The sequence below is a fragment of the Portunus trituberculatus genome, chromosome 48 (assembly GCF_017591435.1).
Source record: "Portunus trituberculatus isolate SZX2019 chromosome 48, ASM1759143v1, whole genome shotgun sequence".
Classification (NCBI taxonomy): Eukaryota; Metazoa; Arthropoda; class Malacostraca; order Decapoda; family Portunidae; genus Portunus; species Portunus trituberculatus.
In genome coordinates this window covers 22,909,919-22,919,022 of record NC_059302.1, presented here as the reverse complement: position 1 = coordinate 22,919,022, position 9,104 = coordinate 22,909,919, and the positions used below count along the sequence as shown (strand labels likewise).

Genomic DNA, 9,104 nt, shown 5'->3' with positions numbered 1-9,104 from the left:
CTTATTGGATGTAGTGTACATGATCGAGGCCCCTTGAAAGTGAGGAGCCCCTGTTCTGCTTCTGAGTCTTTCATTGAGTTCACCGCGGCGGCTTCAGATTTATGGGGGAGCGTGCAAAAAGGTGGTGCAATGAGTGGCTGGTGAGGGGCCCTGAGGTGCGGAGAGAGATCATTGTCTTTACAGGGGAAATGATTCACAAAACACTTGGTGATCGTGATGTTATACTAGTTTTCGATTTTATAACTTTTATCGCAGATATCAAAAAGAGTTGCGCTTCCTCGTGAGACCAAAGATTTTTTTTTTTTATTTGGACGGAGGAGATGGGGCTTTTGGTGCGGCGTCTTCTTTATTTTATTTTTTGTCTTGTTTGATGAGGTCAGCTTGGAGATACTGTGTACACTTAGCCAAAAGCAAATCTATTTTTTGTTCTTTCTTCGGTCGAGTGTGTGCGTGTGTGTATGTACGTTTGTCTGTATGTGTGTGTGTGTTCAGGTCAGCGCCGCCTCTGTGGACAAGAGATTGTGGAGAGAAGCAGGACTGTATGTTATGGAAGGGTGATATCAAGAGAATTCTAGGACAGCTGGAAGAACTGTGATAGTGGTTAGGATGAGAGTGGAAAGTGTTCGCGTGTTGTATTTAACTTAGACGCTGGAATAATACCCACTCAGGAAGATGGATTAATCCCGGCCAGGTGTAGCTTACAGGTGTGGAAAGGCCGAGCGAGTTTCGAAGTGATTATTAAAGCCTCGGCCAGTTAAGAAGACGGAGTGTTGGCTCGTCGGCAGAGTGGTCAGGCGGCGGCGGTGGTGGCGGCGGCGGCGGCACGTGCGCGAGCCTCACCACCTGGCCACCCGGACACGCCTGCCGCCCTCCGTCAACACGAGTTCAGGGGCGTATAATTTCAGGGTGCGGGGGGCGTGACCAGAGGGGCTCGAGCCAGGTGTGAGTGGGTTAACACAAATATTTGTGCGCCTTAAACATTCTAATGAAGCAATTTTCTATGACTGTGAAGACCCGAAGTGCCAAAAGGGTACCGTGGAGGTGGTCCTTCGCGGGGCGGGGCATTCCGGGGCAGAGATCTGTGCATGTGTGCTGCCAGTCACTTAATGCAACCTGTAAGTAGGCGATTGGTGTTTGTTGTCTGGGTGTGGGGCAGCTCTCCTCAACTGCCGGTGAGGGAAAAGGTGAAATTTCCTACCACAGTTTCTTTCCTCTCATTTCACATCATATCCTCAGTCAAGTGGTCGCCGCGCTGCTCGTGTCGCTGGTCTCGCTTCTAAGACTGAGACATAGGGCGTCCCACAGGAATACTGCAATGAGTGAATAAACACCATTCATTCTGACCCAACCTACCATTGGCGCTCCTCTCCCTCTGTTCCACGCCCGCCCCTGGGTCTGGCGGGGACCGAGGTACCGGGATCATCGCTCCTCTCGCGTCCTCCACGTCCCCCGGCTGTATCTTGGCGTCCGTCCAGTATTGCTGATTTACCCTAACAGGTTCCTGGCCTTGTGCGGAGATTTGCCAATAAAATCACTGCATCCCCAGCGGGAGTCGAACCCGCGGCCTCTGGATTAGAAGTCCAGCGCGCTATCCACTGCGCCATGGGGACTGTTGAACAACAATACCATTATAAACAAAAACAAGACCAACACCAACACCACCACCCAACAACAACAACTACAACATCAGTACAAGTAATAATGATGATGATGAAGACAAACCATGAATACCATAACAACAATAACAGGAGTAAGAGCCAAGACAATAACAACAAAACCGTAGCGAGAGGACATAAGAAACACAACCGATAAGCCTTCAGTGATAATAAAACGTTGTAAACCTCGCCACGAATGGGCAGGAATGAAGGCACAGCGAGTCTACTGAATGAATACGAAACTTATGGAGGAATGCAACGCTAAGAACAAAAGTGAATTAAGCACCAGAAAATAGCAATAATAATGGCAGATAGTAAGCCAATGAGAAAACAAAGGGATTATGATCAGAGAGAGAGAGAGAGAGAGAGAGAGAGAGAGAGAGAGAGAGAGAGTAGCTTGTCCGAACGTAAACTTCTCACTTGCGGACTCGAAGAATAAAACATTTTCGACAGCTCTGAATGTAAAGATAGACACGGCGATATATTGACGAGATTTTATGGATACTTGTCTTATAGGAAGAAACCTAAGGTGTGTAGGGGGAGTGGCTGCCTGGGGAGGGGTGGGCTGGACTGTGGATGGGGGTGGGAAGAGGAGTACTTTGGGAGAACGTCTGGGTTCTTTGTTCTCCTGAAATGTGAGGAAAGTTAGTGAGATTTAAAACTGAGGAATGAGAGAAATTTGAATGTGTGTTTGCGTGTGTGTGTGTGTGTGTGTGTGTGTGTGTGTGTGTGTGTGTGTGTGTGTGTGTGTGTGTGTGTGTGTGTGTGTGTGTGTGTGTGTGAATTATGTAGGAAAAGGGGAGAAAGAGAATGGAAGGATACCAAGATGAACGATAAAGGCATTATATGTTTCTCGCTTATTGTTGTTATTCTGTTGTACGTTTGTGAGAATATCATGAAAGGAGAGAGAGAGAGAGAGAGAGAGAGAGAGAGAGAGAGAGAGAGAGAGAGAGGCAGGTAAAGTTGATAGGGTGTTAAGAAGAATGGTACACGTATCTGCTTAGGAAAGGAAACATATCAACTGACAAGGGAATACGTTGTGATGGTACGAATGTTTGTGTTCTTGAGAAGTTATTGTGTTAGATACTATGAACTTCAGCCTTGGGGAAAATAATTATTGTGTTCATTTGTATCAAGAAAATTTTGTTAGAATATAAGGCAAACCCCAATAAAATCAGTAGGCCTACACACTGTAGAGCCTTTTTTTTACATTAGAGGATAAAATTGATCAAGGGCAAGACAAAAAGTTAAACAAAAAGACCAACTTAGTTCTCAGTCCCGTGCAGGTCCGAGAGAGTTAGCCGGAAGAAAGGGATGAATGCTCTGTTCCTGGTGAGAAAGATATGAACTGGCGTATGTTTTAGATCACCATTCACATTTAGACAAGATTCCGGTGAAGTTGTCGCCCGTGTTGTCAGTCATGTGGGGTCAGGATGACGAGCAGCGGCAACCTTACACATGACTGGCCAGCGAGAGGACGTTATGTGGACAAACGAGGTATTCTTTGCGTCACTCTGCTCGCCTCTCTGCACCTGTCTCCCCTAATCCTCCTCACAAATGTACCCAACTCCCGTGTTTACCCCCCAACCTCTATGCTCTTCTCTGTACTCTGGCAGTCTCGTCACCCCACTTATTCCCCACCTCATGCTCTCTCATCAGCCTCACCTACATCCCTCACCTTACCTGTCCTCCTTATTACCCTATATCTCTTCCTAGCGCTCTTGTTCTTTCTCTAATCACCCTAAATACCCATATCACCTGCACCTCCTTCGTCCATGCAGTCGTCGCCACCACATCGCACCAACGCCCGCACCCACACGGCGAACCTCATGATGTCACCGCCAATAATTCCGTTCCTTTCTCAGGTTTACGGTCGCGGGAACGCATGTCAACGCGCGTTTGCCTTAGCATGTTTGGTCCACACTCGATATTAACTATGTATTGGTCTCCTTTATACGACTCGCCTCTTTTTTATTTATTTATTTTTTTTTTACTCAAACTAGCGTCGTAATCTTCTCTTCCTTCACCCAACTATCTCCTTGCTTTCATACCCCGATCTGGTCCCGTTGATCAGCGTCGTGGAAGCCGAATATAAACCCGGATCTGTATGCTTTGCTGAACCTGCGCCACCGGATACAGATCCCCCTCGGGGTGATAAGGACCGTATTTGTAGCCGGACCTGAATTCCCCAGTGGTCCGAACTGTATCCGTACCGAGCTCAGGGGTGCTGAATGGAGCAAACCTAGCGAGACAAGTTGACACGGGCAGAATGGGGAGGGTAAAGGTAGCGGCGCACGTAAAAGGAGAGTGTGAAGGGAGGTAATGGGATAGGAATGAACAGGGAGGAGTGATAAAGAGGCGAAGCTACAAGGAAAAGGAGTGACTGAGAATAGAGAAGGAAAGAAAGAACGAAGGATGGAGAAAGGCTTCAAAATACCGGGAGAGAAGTGCATACAGGATGAAACTGGAAGCAAATGAATAAAAACAAATTAGCTATACATTGTGTGTGTATGTGTGTGTGTGTGTGTGTGTGTGTGTGTGTGTGAGAGAGAGAGAGAGAGAGAGAGAGAGAGAGAGAGAGAGAGAGAGAGAGAGAGAGAGAAAGAGAGATTTAGTGAGGGAAAGGAACAGTACAGTAATAGAAGACTTTTTCAGTGAGGAAGGAAAGGGATAGAAAAGGAAGGACAGACAGGAAAGAAGGAGGCAAACAATTAGGTTTTCCTTCCAAGGAACATAGTTTAGCCCGATAATGGCGCCAGGTAACCGGTACTAATGTCCGCCTCACCTGTGCAATTAAGATCCCAAACAGACCACTGGTTTGAGACAGGTCTGGACAACTGGTCTGGCGAGATTGTAAGGTGATGGGCAGCCGTGCTTATTAATCGCTTTATTGTGGCTGTTGTTGTTGTTGTTGTTGTTGTTGTTGTTGTTGTTGTTGTTGTTGTTGTTTTGGAGGTGGTGGTGATGGTGGTGGTAGTGTTAGTAGTGGTGGTGGTGGTGGTGATATAGTGCTGTAATTGTTGTTGTTTTTGTCATTGTTTTTCGTTACTTTTTGTTATCATCCTCTTTTCCTTCTTTTCAACTCCTCCTTCTCCTCCTCCTTTTCTAATTCTTTCAGTACTGTAGTCTTTGTACCTTTTTTTGTTATTAATATCACCCCATTAATCATCATTCATCACCATATTTCAGCATTGATAATACACCATTGTTAATACACCAGCTTACCCAAGACAAGATTAATGTGATGATGAAGCGGTGGATGGTGAGGTGGTGGATGCTGAGGTGGTGGATGGTGAGGCTCTTCAGTAATGTATGCAGAGAGAAGGATGAGGCGTAAGTAAACAGTAGCACAAACTTATACAACACCAATGTATAAGTAATAGATGGGATAAAGAGACAGAGAAAATTATGTAGTACGCTAGCTTTAAATATAATGGAAGAGGAGGGTTTCAAGACCTGCAAGGGTGGGTCTTTTTATAAGACTTCTGTTGCATTGCCCACCTTTCCCTTCTTACATAAAAAAAAGTAAATATTTCGTAAGAGCGGCATACAAGAATATGGGATGGTTACCTGAGGTTATTCTATGAAGAGTAATACTGGGACGCATTTTGTACCATGAGTTTTGGGTGTGATTAGACGATTTTATTTACATTAAGAAAGGTTTACAGTGTCCATAAGATTAATAGCCAGAGTCTTCACTATTTTTAATCCTTATATAAGTCTCTGAAACTGTATGAAATCGTTCTATAGTAAGTAGAATAAATGTGAAAACGTGTCATGGTACTGAAGAGGTTAAGGAGTAAGAAAAAATGAGAAGACGAAGAAGTAATAGGAAAACCGCGTCAAGAGACTGAGTTATAGCTAGAAAGGAAGACGTAGAGGGTGATTTCAGGAGGGCGTGGGACCAATCAAGCGTTTGGGCTTAATTAAGGAATTTTGCCGGGAAGAAAGAGATTTATACATGGCATTTATGGACACAGCGAAGGCATACGACAAGACTGATAGAACAGCTATGTGACAGGTGCCGCTGGTTTATGGAGTGGGAGGACGCCTGATGCACTGGTGAAAAAAGGCGCCATCAGAAAAAAATAAGACATTTGTGAGAGTAAACAAAGAGGAGGAGGAATGTGTGTTGGCGGTAAGTGTGTGTCTGCGACGAGATGTATGATGTCGTCTGCGCTTTTAACATATTCATGGCCGGCGCGGCCAGGTAAGAGCTTGGTTAGGGTTACGGACCGCGGCCGGATCATCATTATCATCATCATTACCATAATCATCGTCATCATCATCATCATCATCATCCTCACCTAAGAGTTTGCTAGTATACCTCCTCCTCCTCCTCCTCCTCCTCCTCCTCCTCCTCCTCCTCAGAGAGTCGCATCCCAGTAGCTGTCTCTCTGCACCTCCTGCACTAACTCTTCACTCTCACCTCTTCTTTTCCTGTCTGGTTTCGCTCCACTGGTTGTGTTATCTGGTAGGGTTCACTCCGTCACACTTTTGCTACATGTGCTCATATAGCTCACCCTGCCACATCCGCATGTCCTGTCCGCATTAAATTTGCGTTCAGTGTGTCCGTACCTAGTTTCTCTATTCAAGTTTTCTTCTGTATCATTGATTGTCACGCCAGAGTGAGTTTCCAGATCGTGTCCTCGGTGGTGTATCCTCCTGAGTCATTTATCATGTAGCTGCAGAGTAAAGATTAGGGAAGTTGAGATTAATATATGCTAGTCAGGCAGTTACTACGGTAGACTTACTGGAAATAATTTTAAAGGACATTGTTAAAGGTTGTGTTATTAGCTATACCTGCACTATCACAAACGAACAAATTAAGGATAAAAAATATGTCATATTTAACGCCTCATTCTAAAAGTGTATGCTGGGCTTTGGTTTAAGAAGTAATGCCACCCGGGATGCTAAAGTTCATCTAATGTATGGCGTGAGTACCGAACAGTTCTGAACTTCGGAATCGAATCAAAGTTTGAAGCGAGTCACTCCTGTTGCTACTTGCCGGACGCCAATATAGCGCTGTGTTGTGTGCCGTGTTGTGTGATGGATTCTGTGCTTTCAAGAATACTTATCAGTGGTCAAGGTGAAGCAAGACTGCCGCACACCTGCCTCAGTCTTCACCCCAGCAGGTACATTGTGCTGCATAGGAATGAGTAGACATGGGTAATTGAGCTGTAGTGTGTAGTGAAGGATGAGTGTCTTCCCGGCCTGGCGTCGCGACTCAGCCGGCAAGGCAGAGTTACCAGGCCAGGAAAAGTAGCATGATTTTATTTAACCCATCTTACATTCATTAGACTGTATAGTTATCGAGTCTCTTCAACTCTCACCTCTCAAAAATTATATAATTTGAAATTTAAAGTTTTAATGCCAAGGGACACAAAAATCGACGGAGTGGTGGTAGTGGTGGTAGTGGTGGCGATAAGTGGACGGAATGGCTGCACGTTGCCTGGTCCATAGTGGACATAGGGTTGAAAATTCGCTGTGCATTTCATAGGTGTTTTCAGAATCGTTGACTGATAGATTGCAGTCATGAATTCTTTCATACACGTTAGTATTTGTCGTTAATGCCACGGCTGCCGCTGACCTTCCACATTCCTTCGTCAGTGCTAATCGATGCTAGACATTGCTCTCCTATATCACCACCACCACCACCAGTACCACCAATAACACTGAGCTCTAACCTAACCTCACCTCGGCATCACCTTGTTATGTCTTGAGTTCAGGTGAGAAGGTTGTACCAGGAAAGTATCTAATATTGGGAACAAGTCACTCGTTTCTGGATTATTAACAACTTGAAATATATGAATTATTCACGGCCGCCATGTTTGTTGTTTACCATCTCTGGCGAAGCGGCTACTGCCCTGCCCCCAGTCAATCTTCTTCAGAAGCTTTCTATCTACGAAACTAATTTTTATTTACTTTTTTTTCCGAGAGAGCATTATATATAACGCTCTCGGAAAATAAATTTGATAGTTTGATAATATATATATATATATATATATATATATATATATATATATATATATATATATATATATATATATATATATATATATATATATATATATATATATATATATATATATATATATATATATATATATATATATATATATATATATATATATATATATATATATATATATATATATATATATATATATATATATATATATATATATATATATATATATATATATATATATATATATATATATATATATATATATATATATATATATATATATATATATATATATATATATATATATATATATATATATATATATATATATATATATATATATATATATATATTATCCCAACTATCAAATTTAGGTTTAGGAAAATTTTGGAAACAAATAGCTTTCTCTTTTTACTATTTTCAATTTCTTTTTGAAAATTGTTGCATAGTGTTTGTTGTTCCACCACCTTGTCTTAACCTGGCATTGTGTAGTCTTTGATGGTATTCTCGACCATATTTGTGATAGTACTTTCCTTTTAATGGATTTCCTCGCAATGCTTTAGAAACGAAAAAGAAGAAAATAAAGATATCCTGCTTACTCAGAAATAAAGGTGTCCTGAAAATATTGGGTCAGTAAATCCGCAACAGTTCAGTCGGTCGTGTGCGAAGGCTATTGTGTGTGTCTGAGGCGCTGTGTTGGACTGCGAGATTGAGAAAGAGAGACGTATTGCAAATGAGATGCTGGAGAACAACAGCTGGCGTGAGATGATTTGACAGGATGAGTAACGACAAACCTAGAGAAAGCTGCATAAATAGGACCTTTTTTTCCTGGAAACAACAGATAGGTGCTGGCGGAGGCGTCGATAAATGGAAGAAGGAAAATGATATGTAGGTCACGAGCTGGAGGTGAAGAGGTGGGTATGTATAGAAGAGAGTGCGGGAGATGTTTGAATATTTTGTGTGTTTGGCAAGAGTAAAACGGAGTGAACTTGAGTGAAACATTGGAAAAAAAATATGTATCACTGATATTACCACATGATTAATATAGTGCAGGAATTTCAAGATACACAATAGTTAGCCTTTCTGAAGCATTTACAAACCACTACATGTGGCTAAATGGATGTGGTTTGTTGGTAATGTCTGAGATCTTGAGCAAATGTGAGCTGGTTGTGTCATATTTTCCCGAAAGTGTTGGATCTGAATAATAGAGTTAACCTTTTCTTCTTTCTCACGATCGCAAAGAAATAATCACTCTTATAAATTTCTGACTAAAATGTAGAGTTAGTTTGTTTTTTCGCGCAGGGTTCTTCAGGGAATTGGCTGCTCCGCGTGGGTCTCACTAAGTTGGAAGATCGTTTAAGGTGAAGAAAAATTGAAAGTAGAATACAATATATGAAATGCAGAACGTAGTGAAATATATAAAAAGGCGTTGATGTGTGATTATGATTGAACGAGAAAGTTGCTCTGGGAGGTCATCA

The 9,104-nt window shown here is 42.6% G+C and overlaps 1 long non-coding RNA gene and 1 other non-coding gene across 2 annotated transcripts in view; one reads left to right on the top strand and one right to left on the bottom strand.

The window, feature by feature from the left end:
* Positions 1 to 1,537: 1,537 nt before the first annotated feature.
* On the bottom strand, positions 1,538 to 1,610 carry Trnar-ucu. Its single transcript has one exon. It is a non-coding gene; the product is annotated as a tRNA-Arg (tRNA).
* Positions 1,611 to 6,695: 5,085 nt separating this feature from the next.
* The window catches only part of LOC123498698, a 49,086-nt gene continuing 46,677 nt past the window's right edge, over positions 6,696 to 9,104 (top strand). The window contains exon 1 of the long non-coding RNA XR_006672777.1: positions 6,696 to 6,790. This is a non-coding gene — a long non-coding RNA (uncharacterized LOC123498698). The remainder of the gene's footprint in view (positions 6,791 to 9,104) is intronic.